Source organism: Balaenoptera borealis, assembly GCF_965194805.1.
Source record: "Balaenoptera borealis genome assembly, chromosome: 6".
In the NCBI taxonomy this organism is placed as follows: Eukaryota; Metazoa; Chordata; class Mammalia; order Artiodactyla; family Balaenopteridae; genus Balaenoptera; species Balaenoptera borealis.
Genome location: NC_138863.1, coordinates 29724683 through 29738512, shown reverse-complemented (window position 1 = coordinate 29738512; position 13830 = coordinate 29724683). Strand labels below are relative to the sequence as shown.

The window sequence follows — 13830 nt, the reverse complement described above, 5'->3', positions numbered from 1 at the left end:
AGGAAATCAGAACCATGATTTGTAAAATTATGAAATGCCTGTAAATTTCTCATATTGGTCATGTTTTTGCTATCTAATTATTCTCTTCTAGTGAGTAATAGTAAAGTCCTTAAGACAAAAATAAATTTTTGCGGAGCAAAGAATATGGAAGTTGGAGAGATTTGTGACAAGAGAAGTAGGTAGATCAGCTACTGAGAGAGAGGTAAGTGCTGAGTTTCTGGGGCCCCTCAAGGATAAGAGAAAACTGGCAGCTGGTTCAAGCCTGGCTCTGAGGTTGAACAGTAGAAAAAGACAAGCAGGATTCCCCAACAATGCATCACTGCAGTCAACATAATAACTTTTTCCTCCTTACTATAGTCAGATAAGAAATGACAGTGTAGGTAGAACCTTCCTAAGGACAACAATAATATCTCAAAAGCTAGGTGGAGTTGTGTTTCTAGCAATATGGTATTATAGATATTCTTTTAAATCTTTTCACTACAAAAATCTCTAAAAGCCACTGTACTAAATGTAAAAATCATCTTTTTAAATGTATGGCTGAGCTGGCAAGAAAGTAAGGAAAATCCTTAGTTGCCTGAACTGAAATGGGAACAGGAATCTAGAGAGACATCAAAGTTTTTGTCTGTCTTATCGCCCATGTGATCTTTCCTTTGTTCTTACCTCCACGCAAAGCTCAGAAGGTATAACGTAAGACCTGGAAATTTCCTTAAATGCCTAGAACCAATAAGTAACCCAGTTTTTGGTGAGAGGCTCTGTGTGCATATTGGGGGTGCATTTTCAACTCTGCCTTAGCTTCCACTTCCCTTGCATGGAATCTCAAGGTCATCCAGAGGTGAGAGCTTAGGGCCTTTTTAGGTCTTTCTTGTCAGTGCACAGAGCCCTGGGCATGAGCACAACCCTATACATGCATGTGGCCTTCTTGATTCAGAAGCTTCCCAAAGCCCCTCTGTATGTCTCATTCTGTTTTTAATTTTTTGTTAGTCTAATGTTTTCCCCCAACTGGTATCCATCACCTCAGGCAGCTGCAAAGTTAAGTAATTGCCTGTAATTGTTTTCAACTAATGTTTATGGGGAAAAAGTTTTTCACACTTAATGAGCTCTGAGTTAAGTCAAATAGACGGTCTTGCAAGTGGGATTTTCCAGGGAACAAACAGGTCATATAATAAATCTCTGGGGATGAAGCTTTGAAGGAGCTCCAGCCCCTTTCTGTTCCTTCCAGTGGCTGTCGGGCTGCTGGTCTTCACCATGAATGCAGGCTGTTGGTTTTCAAGAATATCACAAAGCAGGAGAGTCCGAGATGGGACTAGGGCAAGTTAAAAATGCCACAAAGCTCATTTCTTTTACTGAGATTGAACAGTTTTTTCCCCTCCTTCTCCTCCTCCTTCTTCTTCTTAGATAAACACTCCCCAGATTGTTGCAAGCCTTTGGGAAATTTCCAGAGTTCTGAAACATTTGATTCTGACCATTTGCCAGTTTCTTGTTGCTTCTGTGGAAGAGAGAATTTTCTGAGGTCCTTACTCCACTATTTTTGCTGATGTCACCTGGATAGGGAGTTTGAATTGGCATACTCTGTGTGTCTGGAAACCACTTGGCCCAAATAGCATGGTGTTCTTTTAAAAAGTAGGCTTATGAAATCTAGGAGGAATGTAGACTATTTAATAGTTAAATTCCTATGGAAAAATGTGTATTTTCCCACCATTTCCTTCTCCTTCCTAAGCTTGATTTAGCCCTAGAGACTATAAAAGTGAATGAATAAATAAATGAATTAATCAGTTAAATTCGTGACTCCTCAAAGGGTCCAGTACAGGGACTTAAACATAATGGACACTCAAGGAATAGTGCTGAGCCAAAATAGATTGGCTCAAAATAGGCAAAATTGACCTGTTCTCTGTTATATCTTATCCTATTCATAACATTAAATATTTGGTTTTATATTTATCCCACATAAAATTGTATACTTTTTATATTGAAGATTTCCCACTTCCTTTAGTTTTTATGAGATATATCTTCGGGTAAAAAATAAGTCCTATAATATAGTTTTAACAGTAAATTCTTTCCATTAAAAAAAGAAGAAAGGAGAAAGGAGGGAGGAGACAGGAAGATATTCTTGTCAGTTGTCAAGGTGGTGGCCACTGACAAATTTTGCAAGTATTTTGACAAACACCTAGCAGGAATAGGCTTATTTTCCATCAGAAAACTCATAACTAACTCAATTGAAGGATATTAGGTAAAGAAGCCTGTTCGGAAATAATCTGAAAAGATTCTTGTGTCTCATGTCTTTCTTAATTTGTTATAATGAATGAGTCATAATATTTTAAGAGGATTAGAGCTGCGTATAATGAGAGTGCTACATTTAAAGGACTAACAATATAATATAATATGATTATGATACAACATAATATGATGGGATAAGATAATATGATTCTTTCATTTCCTGTTCTCACTAACACATTACAAAAAATACTAAGTGGCTTTTTATTTTGCTTTATTTTGTTAGAGAAGATGTGAACGTGAAGTAGAATCTGGCTATGTTTTCACACACAAACACATACGTGCACAAATAATGACAACTCAATTTTATAAAAATGTAATGAAAACGGTATAAAAACCGTTTTATAAAAAAAAAAATGTTTTATCTCTTTACTTCTCTTTGACTCTCCTTAATTAATAATGGATATAAAAGCAGGCCTTCAATTATTATTCTAACAAAGATAGTCCACATCTTTAAAAATTATTTCATCTGTATTAATACTTAAAATCATCTAAGAAAAAGCAAATGGTATTTTCCTCAGTTCTTGTGACATTATGTCTTATGCCTTTCAAATTTGAAAACAAAAAACAAAAAAAAAAACACTCTGAAAAATAGGAAGGTTCTTCAAGACATCACACCCAGTCTCCTTAGAAAGTCTTTGATATGGAAAAACAAATAGAGGGATTGTTCCAGTTTAAAAGAGAAAAGACCAAAAAAAAGGAATTTAACGTGACCATTGATTAGATACTGATTTTAAAACTCTATAAAAGATATTCTTAGGATAATAGGGGGAATTTGAATATGAATTGAATATCATTAAGATATTTTTTCATTTTCTTAGGTATGTTAATGATGTTGTTTTGTAGGAGACTCTTCTTTATTATAGGTGCATGCTGAAGTTTTTAGGGCTGAAGTCTACAACTTAACTTTCAAAAGATTCAGAAAGAGATATATATATAGTCCTGGGATAAACCATAATGGAAAATAATGTAAAAAAAGAATGTATATATATGTATAATTGAGTCACTTTGCTGTACAGCAGAAATTAACGCAACATTGTAAATTAACATTGAAAATCAAAAGACAAGAAAAGAAATATATATATATATATATGTACACACACATAGTAGTCGTCCAGCTGGGAATGTAAAATCTGATTTCAATCATGGAATGTGGTAAATGGAAATGCATTGTCCAGATCCCCCTACAAGGGCAAACTAACTCCTGGGAGAGCTGTCAAGAGGCCACATCCAACTAATAGCCCTTCAGAGACTGCTGCTACTACACAGAGACCCTTTGCCCAAGGTCATGCCCTTCTAGGATAGCCAACTGTCAGCGATGATTGAGGTGGAAGTAGAAAGGCCTGGTCACTATGGACCAATGGGGGATAATCCTGATGGGTCCATTTTAGCTTCAGAGGTCCATTTGGAGTCGGCTCTGGCTGTCAGTCCCACCTTACAGCTCAACTTCTCCCTCTGCCTGGTTGTGTTGTTCCCCCAACGCCCCCACCGCCCATTCCACACGCAGGTATCGATCCTAAGGGCACAGCCTAGTAAATACCTGACCCTTAAATTCTGTCTCAAAGTCTTCTTCTAGGAGAACTGAATCTGCAACACCAGATGGATATCAGACAACCTCTAAATGAAGAACATTTTTTTTTAAAGTTCTGTTTTCTTAAAAAATGCCAGTGTCATCAAAAACAAAGAAAAGCTGTGGAAATGTTCTGTGGAAATTAAAAGAGGCTACAGGGCTTCCCTGGTGGCGCAGTGGTTAGGAATCCGCCTGCCGGTGGCGGGGACAGGGGTGCGATCCCTAGTCCGGGGGCATCCCACATGCTGTGGAGCAACTAAGCTCGTGCACCCACAATTACTGAGCCTGTGCTCTAGAGCCCTCGAACCACAACTACTGAAGCCCATGCGCCTAGAGCCCGTGCTCTGCGACAAGAGAAGCCACCGCAATGAGAAGCCCGCGCACCGCAACGAAGAGCAGCCCCCACTCGCGCCAACTAAAGAAAGCCCGCGCGCAGCAACGAAGACCCAATGCAGCCAAAAATAAATAAATAAAATAAATAAATTTATAAAATAAAAGAGACTAGAGAAACGCGTGACAACTAAATGAGATATGTGATGTTGGACTGCATCCTGTACTAGAGGAAAATAAAAGGCCAAAAAGAACACTGCTGGATCAATTGACAAACTAGAATGTGGATTACAGATGAGATTAAAAAAAGTATTGCATCAAAACTATTACATACAGAATGGATAAACAGCAAGTTCCTACTGTATAGCACAGGGAACTATATTCAATATCCTGTGATAAACTATAATGGAAAAGAATATTAAAAAAAAGAATGTATAGGGACTTCCCTGGTGGCACAGTGGTTAAGACTCCATGCTCCCAATGCAGGGGGCCTGGGTTCGATCCCCGGCCAGGGAACTAGATCCCACATATATGCTGCAACTAAGAGTTCACATGCCACAACTAAGGAGCCTGCCTGCCTCAACTAAGACCCAGCACAACCAAATAAATAAATATTTTTTAAAAATGTGTATATATGTATAACTGAATCACTTTGCTATACAGCAGAAATTAACACAACCTTGTAAATCAACTATACTTCAATTAAGAAAAAGGACAGCATCAATTTTAAATTTCCTGTAATTGGTAAATATACAGTGGTTATGTAGGAAAATGTCCTTGTTCTTAGGAAATAGACACTGAAAAATATAGGGGAAAGGGGGCACATTGTATGCAACTTCCTCTCAAACGGTTCAGAAAATGTACATACACACATACATAGAATATAGTAAAAGCAAATGGGGCAGGGAATTCCCTGGTGGTCCAGTGGTTAGGACTCTGCACTCTCACTGCCGAGGGCCCGGGTTCAATCACAGGTTGGCCAAAAAAAAAAGCAAATGGGGCAAGAGTTTAAAAATTGGTGAATCTAGGTAAAGGGGATGTGAGAGGATTCTTCTTATTTTTCTTGCAACTTTTCTGTAGGCCTGAAATTATTTTCAAATAAAAAATTAAATATATGTACGTATATATGTATATATAAATATAAATAATTACAGATCAACCAGCTGTAGCAAAATGTTAACAATTGATTTATGTTATAAGTATATAGTTGTTCTCTGTCCTATTCTTTGAACTTCTCTGAATGTTAAAAATTTTTCATAATGAAAATTTGGAAAGAAAATACAGGCCAGGATGTTTGCTGTGGCTTACCTCTTTAAGGCTTGCAAGATTATGCCTTTAGGGCTTCCCTGGTGGCGTGGTTAAGAATCCGCCTGCCAATGCAGGGGACACTGGTTTGAGCCCTGGTCCAGGAAGATCCCACATGCCTCGGAGCAACTAAGCCTGTGCACCACAACTGCTGAGCCTGCGCTCTACAACTACTGAAGCCCAAGCGCCTAGATCCCGTGCTCCGCAACAAGAGAAGCCACCACAATGAGAAGCCCATGCACCTCAACGAAGAGTAGCCCCCGCTCGCTGCAACTAGAGAAAGCCCGCGGGCAACAATGAAGGCCCAACACAGCCAAAAATGAAATAAAGAAAATAAATTAAAAAAAAAAAAAAGATTATGCCTTTATTTCAGGTTACTGCCACGAGTTTTCTGGTCACTCTGTTTGTGATTAACTTAGAGAACACAGATTAGCATACCAATTAGACTCTTAAAATTTCCCCCTCTGTAAAGTAGAACTCTGTAAATCATTAACTATTTACCTCCTCACTCTAAGAAACCCTGTTAGATATACAGTATAAACTCTGAGTACCAAAACTTTGTCTTTTTTTATTCTCTACTATGTCCTTAGTTGCTAGATAAATTCCTAGAACATGGAATATGCTCAGTAAATACCTGTTAAAGGAACAAGTGAGGAAGATCTAAAATAACTATGATTTTGGTATAGATTAATAATTTTACCTACCAAACTCCTATCAAATCAACTCTTTTACCTACCAAATCAACTCCTATCATTATGGCCAAAATTAAATTTGATTTTACTGTTTTTGCTTACTTTCTCTTTCTTACTACAAGTTGGGAGAATCAGAATTTTGTAATTATTTCAGCAAACAAGTAGTTAATCAGGGTGAAGCTGAGCCGGGAAGTAGTTTGAAGTAGTGCTTCTGGGTTCCTGGGGGGAAGCAGCAGAGAGCCTTTGGAATGCAAACCCATTAGGGTGCTCAGGTGCAGGGTGACCTTGAGGAAAGAGGTGCAATGGTAGCTAAGGGCTTAGGAGGGGAGGACCCACCACACAGGATTGAGCTGACTTGAAACAGGAGAACCAATGCTCCACTACATGTGGAGGAATGAAGTCAGGAGGCTCTCTGAAGCCACACGTCAGAGAATATAGCCCATTTATTAGCAAATTGTCAATACTCACTCAGTGAGACTGGAAATGAATAAAGCTGCAGGAGACAGAGTAGCCAGGAATCAGATTGCAGAAATTAGGACTGGAGCAGGAACCAAGAGGAAACTAAACAGATGTGGAAATAGGGCACAGCAGCTGGAGGCATCAGTTTTGTCCTGTTTGGATGTTTCCCCACATGGGCCTGGGCAGAAGTGTTAACCATGAAACAAGAGCCTTCCCATGATCATGACCTCCTGACACACCACTGGGGCTGATGGTGCTTGTGGCTAACTGGGGCTAAAGTGTCCCTCTGAGGCACACGCTGCTGTTGTTTCAGGGCACCCTTTATATTCTGCTTTACTATCCTTACTGTTTCTACTTCCAGCTCAGAATCAGAGAAAGTAGAGCAAAGTATCACCAAGAGCCTGACATTTTTCATCTTTATCCTCCCATCCAGAGCCCACCTTCTCATTTGCAAATCTAGAAAGCTGTTTTCTCCCTAGGCAACTTTTATTCAAAATAATTTGTTTAAATTTATAATTATTTTGCATTGAATAATTTAAAATTATCTTTTAAACTAACGGATCAGCAAATTATCTGAAATGTTTTCAAAGTGATGTCTTGTCATACTGCTTAAAAAGGACCACACTCCTCCATTTCTCGACACATTGAGGTGGAACATTGGAAGTAAAATCAGTACAGTGGTCTTAATACAGAGGTACACTGTCAGACATGACTTGTGATATTTAGGCATCCTGAAAAATATCATTTATGGTTGGGTTTTATTTCAGGTTCTCTCTGCTTGTCATTGTCTTCATCTATTTTACAATCGTGCAATAATCTCATCCAGAGAAATACAAATGAATTGTGTCTAATGGAATGCAATCAGTTATTGCCCTGTAAATATTGACCAGTTTTGCCAGTTTTGTAACTGTTTATACATCCGTTTCAACATTCCTGATGGTCTACACATTTGTGAGACTTTGAATTCTCCTTTTTACCCATTGTAACATCTTAACTGATTCTATCATTAATAGAGTTAAATAAAACCTTTGAAACAGGTTAACTTTATATTTGTATGTGAGTCATGACTTACCTGTCTTTTAAAAAATGGTCTTTTAATAGGCCTTTAGTCCAAAAGTATTGGTCTGACCTTGGGAGGACAAATGAGAGTAGGGAGAGGCGGGTAGGGATGTGGTAAGGTTTTTTAAGAAGGGTATATGAAGTTTCTTTCTGGCCCACTCAATTTCCAAAACCTAGATTTACCTTCCACTCCTAGGATGATGATGGAACCGAGCATCGGGACAGGGGGAAGCACTCATTTAGGGGAAAGGGGTGGGGTAGGGCTGGGGGCTTGGTTTAAGTGCAATACCAGGCAATCAGGGAAGGGCTGAAGGAGAGAGAATTCTGATACCACCACACATTTGTATTGCTGAGGCAAATTCTCTCTTTAGGGATCCCAGCCTCTTTTCCCTGCATCCTTCATTCCGATCTGCTCTCTTTAAGGACAGTATGTTAAAGTCAGGCCCTTGATATGACTGCTGGAAGATTTATACAATTGTTTGACACAGCCAGGATATTAGCACAGCATTCAAATATGTGCAGCTTTCCTTTTCTCTCTCTCTCTCTCCCTCTCTTTTATTTTTTTGCGTCAGACTGAGGCCTCTTAATCCCTTCGGCTGCTACTCAGAGGAAGGGAGTCAAGCCAGTGTTCTAGCCACACCAAACTCCAAAATAATTGGTTAGATATGGCACTTTGCCTGATCAGCGCTGCAGCTGGAGAACACAGAATGCCTTCCCCGGCCTGAGGATGGGTACACTGCCTGCCTCACCGAAGAGGGATGAAGAGAAGTCCCAGTACTATCTGATCGGCTCCCGCCCTTGCCTCAGCTCTCCCTTGGGATAAGTAAACCCATCAGGGTGTTTATGCAGAGTGGACTTTTATTTCTGCATTTCCTTCTCCAGTCCTCCCGGTCTGTCTTCTTTCTCTTCTGTCCCCTTGGCTAAGCTTCCCTCTTCCCTCCCAGTCCCTCCTCACCACGCGCTTCGATGTAATCCAGAAACAATTACCATCCTTTCTGGGCAGTATTTTATGGTGGTTAAGAACGAGAGCCCTGGGGTCAGACAGGCCTTGGTTTCTAACTGCAGTGCCACTTATCACCTACCTGTGTGGCCTTGGGAAGTCAGTCAAAAGCTCTAACCATCAGTTTCTCCATCTGTAAAAATGATACAGGGACAATAATATCTACTTTATCGGGGAGCTGTGAGGAGGAAGTGAAGCAATGGAGTGAAGCTCAATGTCGGACACAGTCATCTATTATGACTGTAACCTTCTTCTCAGTTTCCAGTCTCCTATTTCCTATTTTCCCTCTGTTTCTAGTGTACTTCTATTTCCTATTTTCTTATTTGTAGGTACTACTTCACATTTTTCCCCTCAGTCCAACATAGATACTGATGAGGTTCAAGACATGCTAGCCCCAAATATGACACCTTGGCATATGGAATAGTTTCTTTAAAAAATTTATTTATTTTATTTTATTTGTTTTTGGCTGCACTGGGTTTTCATTGCTGTGCACGGGTTTTTCTCTAGTTGCGGCGAGCGGGGGCTACTCTTCTTTGCGGCGCGCGGGCCTCTCATTGTGGTGACTTCTCTTGTTGTGGAGCACGGGCTCTAGGTGTGTGGGCTTCAGTAGTTGTGGCTCGTGGACTCAGTAGTTGTGGCGCACGGGCTTAGTCACACCGAGGCATGTGGGATCTTCCAGGACCAGGGCTCGAACCCGTGTCCCCTGCATTGGCAGGTGGGTTCTTAACCACTGCGCCACCAGGGAAGCCCTGGAATAGTTTAAGCCGAAGAAATATGAGAAACAACAGGTACAGGAAGGATTTCTGACCTTCCCCTGAGTCAGGACATGAGCTCCTCATGTGAGAGGTGCCCTCTCCATACCCTTAGGAAAGGAGCATCTTTATCTCCAAAGAAGGAGGGATGCTGAGAGGAGTCTGAATGAACAGGCCTTGCTAAGTGTCCCGCAGTTTACCACCCTTAGCACATACCCCTTTTGTCCTATCACATTTCTCGATGTCTCCACTTTTCATGCAACCTAGTACACATAAAAATACTCAGGTTTAACTATTTCCTCGGGTCTTCATTTTCTTACGAAAGGTCCCATGTCATGTAAAACTTTTATTTAAAAATGTGTATGCCTTCCCCCTGTTAACCTGTCTTTTGTTATAGGTGCCCCAGCTGAGAATTTAGAAGAGGAAGAAATGATATTTTTTTCCTCCCCTACATTAGCAAATCAATGACAGTGGTCACATGTACCATATTCTTTGATTACAAGCAATTTCAGTTTCTTCATCTGTGATCTGGGGAGAAACACCATCAGTAAACCATTGTAAGGTTGTTGTAAGAATTAAACAAGATAATGTATATAAGTGCCTAGCACAGTGCCTGGCTCATAGTAAGAGCTCAGGAATTGTGTTATATCTTACTTTATTAATCCTTTCATTAGGGTGTATTACGAAATAATTCACATAACTAACATATCGCTTTGTTGAAAAGTAGGGAATTCTTGGGCTTCCAGCTAGTTTAATGATCACTGGCTCTAATCAGAGAGCTCGTTTGATGACATTATTTTAATTAGTTTAGATATCATTTTGGATTTATGTTTCATCCTAAAAGAAAACATTAGCTGAAAGATACCACTGTGAGCAACAAAATAATGGTTTCCTACTGTTACAGTAAAGCTACATTATGCTCATTCCTTCCTTTCCAAAGGGGGACATTTTGACCCTGTGATAATGTTCTACTTAAAGGAGTTCTTTTTATTTTACATCAAATGATTCATGTAGATGAGTTCATTTCTTGTGATGAAGATGGAAACGAAGTAGCTGAGCTTCTTGCTGTAATCTCACTGACTTACTGTAATCCAAATGGCTGGAAAATACAACAATTGTCTGGCTCAGAAAAAAAAAAACCCACAAAAAACAAAAAACGAGCTTTCCCAAAGAAATTCTGTTTGGGCATTCTCTTAAGTTTGATGAATGAGTTGTTTACTGAGCTTGAAAAAAGTGTAAAAAGGAAGAAATGGCCTTTTTTTAAAAAAAATTTATTTACTTATTTATTTTTGGCTGCTTTGGGTCTTCATTGCTGCGCGCGGGCTTTTTCTAGTTGCAGTGAGCGGGGGCCACTCTTTGTTGTGGTGCACGGGCTTCTCATTGCACTGGCTTCTCTTGTTGCGGAGCACGGGCTCTAGGCACGCGGGCTCAGTAGTTGTGGCTCATGGGCTCTAGAGCGCAGGTTCAGTAGTTGTGGCGCACGGGCTTAGTTGCTCCGCAGCATGTGGGATCTTCCTGGACCAGGGCTCGAACCCGTGTCCCCTGCATTGGCAGGTGTATTCTTAACCACTGCGCCACCAGGGAAGTCCCGAAATGGTCATTTTTAAGAAAATTATTGAAGTGCACTCACTGAGTTTGAACAGATTGCATTTGACATGGCTTGAAAACAGATCTAGTTTTTAACAAATCAAGCTTTTGTTTAATTAAGACTGAAATAAATGAGTGAATATTCTTATAAATAATCTAATAAAAAGTTAAAATGAAGAGACACTCGCCACAATCATCTCCACGCCTGCCCGTGTTCTGGGGGATAGAATACATTTCTGAGGAAATCTGAAAATACCACTTTTATATCGTGTTTGGTATGTTATAATTCCTCTTAAGAGATAAACAGTTTTAGGTGTGTGCTGAAGTTCCCCCTTCCTTATTCAATCTCTCAAAAACCAAAAAGCAAACCAAGGAGAAATGCTATGCTTATACATGAAATATCATTCCAGAGCAAGGCATCTCTCCCAGACAAGGAAGGAAGAATTTAGTCATTTTACTATCTTCTAAGTTTTTCCATTTTCTTGGTTGGTGCATGTAAAGAACTGAATTAAATACGCTGTGTGTGTGAGTGTGTTGATAATGGTAAAATCAACCCAGAGGTGAATGGTTTTATTTTGAATAGACTTAATGAAATGAAAGCCTATATGGGGCAGAATGACAATGAAACAGAAGAGTCATGTTTAGTATTATCTATACAGTTGGGTAATAGAATAAACAATTTATATAAACTTAGTATTTCCCATAAAGTAACCAAACAATTGATTTGACTAAGCTCTTATTTCCTGAACTTGCTGATGGTTTGGTATTAAGGAGAAAACCACCATTTCTTCTAAAGGGTAAGCTGTGTTTTTAGATATTACTTTCCTTGCCTGATTTCCAGAATTCTTGCCTGATCTCTACAAGCCTATCCCTCAACTTATTTCAGGGTCCCTGATCTACACGCTTCACACAGAATTTTTAGTTATATATTTGAATGCTTATTTGATGAATGTCTCTCCTCCACCAGAATGTACTTTTGCTTACCTTATACTCCCAGAACCTAGCACAGTGCCAGGCAGAGAATAGAGCTCAATAATATTTATTGACTAGAAGAACAGCTATTCAGTGGGTTTTGATAAAAGGCATTCATGCTCACGGGCATTGCAGCAACTAACATTTATTTATATTTGTCTGAGAAGGCAAAGGTGAGTTTGAGAAGGAAATTTAAGCTCTTAATTACCATCAAATCCATTAGGTCTTATTAAAGGTGTTAAAAGAATGTTGAATCTCACTCCTTAGAGATGTATTAAATCTGTCTGGCCACTTAATTAGGCCAGGACTTTTGAATGACAACAGGTCCCACTTATAGGGCAAGATGATGAGGTTTTTCTCTAAACTATTATCAGGAGCAAATTACTTCACTATAAACCAGTTGTCTAACAATGTATTGCTTATAATTAAGACTAGTTTACCTAATACATTCAAAATGAGGAAGCAAATACCAAGCACACGTAAGTATATAATACCTTTTAACACATTACAGTAATACGGTAACATCTCCTGAGTACTTGTTAAGTACGCTACAATGCTAAGCAACTTTACATGCATTTTCACATTTCATTCTTACAACAACCCTGTGAGGTACTATTATTTCTATAAGGCTAAGAGAGGTTGGGCAATTAGCAAAAGTGGTGAAGCCCAGGCAAGACTTCTGGGTCTGTCTGACTTCAGGGACTTCCTTCTTAATCCTTGTACACAACGTCTCTCTAGTAATCATCTGTTAATGTGTTCGTCTCCCTTGCTTAACGGTGAGAGCCTCAAGGGCAAGGTCTAAGTTTTACTCATCCTTGTATCTCAAGTACAGAACAGAGTGCAGGAAACATAATAGGTGCTCAATAAAAGTTTAGTGAATGAAAGAGGAAGTACTTTCTCGTCCTCAAAACTATAGTATGTTTAGTATAGTTTTAGTGTTAAACATAGTTAACTATATAATGTGCATTAATAAAATACACAAATCAAACAAATACTTATGTAATAAAGCAAATAATATATGAATATATCTTACTGTTTTTATTAAATTAGTAATGCATATTTTATGTTGAAGCATACAACATTGTCAAGGTCAAATAACAGCACTTTTATATGGTATAACTTCATTAAAAAAAAAACTATGTCAACTCTTAGCTACATAATTAAGCAGAATGCTCCATTACCAGATGTTTTCCACTGAAATAGAGGTTTATCATTATAAACTGCCAAAGAGAAAGTTTTATGAAAAATTAAGGGTGTCATATCTATAAGCACTTTCTTCTAGGTCTAATGATCTAATTTCATATACAAATTATTTTTCATGCCCTTAGGTCCTAATGAAAATTAACCCAGCACTTATTATTACACTTGGCTTTGATTCTCTCTTTTCTAAGCTGCCAGGTTGCATACCTCCTTGCAAAAGTCCTTCTTCATGAAGTTCTCCCTTTTTAGTATTAACTCTGCCTTTATCCCAAGCCCTGATGCACCCCCTAGTGTTCCTCAAACACTTCTATAATTATTATGTCTGTTTATAATGATCACTTTTTGTTGAATGCTGGGGTCTGTTATATGCGATTGTGTAAAGCATTTATAATGGAGGAACTATACTGAAAGGGAGCAGAATATGCTACTCCCAAATATGCCACTTTGGCATATTAATATTTTGAATTAAAATTACTTGAGAAACAGTTGGTGCAAGAAGGACACTCTGACCCTCCTTTGTCCCCCTGAAAGCAGAAAATAAATCTCCTATGTGAAAGGTACCCTCCCTGTATCAGGAGGGTAGAAGATATCCTTATCACCAGAAATAGGGAATTTAGGGCCAAGAAGGCTGTA

General features: G+C 39.0%; 1 protein-coding gene across 10 annotated transcripts in view; it reads right to left on the bottom strand.

Moving 5' to 3' along the window:
* The window catches only part of CMKLR2 (chemerin chemokine-like receptor 2), a 75032-nt gene that overhangs the window by 22679 nt on the left and 38523 nt on the right, over nt 1–13830 (bottom strand). For 2 of the 10 annotated variants that reach the window (XM_082397161.1, XM_082397162.1), the window contains exon 1: nt 5480–8753. The exons of 6 other annotated variants lie outside the window; for them this stretch is intronic. The gene's annotated coding sequence lies outside the window, so the exon portion shown is untranslated. 2 more of the 10 variants (XM_082397155.1, XM_082397153.1) reach the window with 2 other exon arrangements.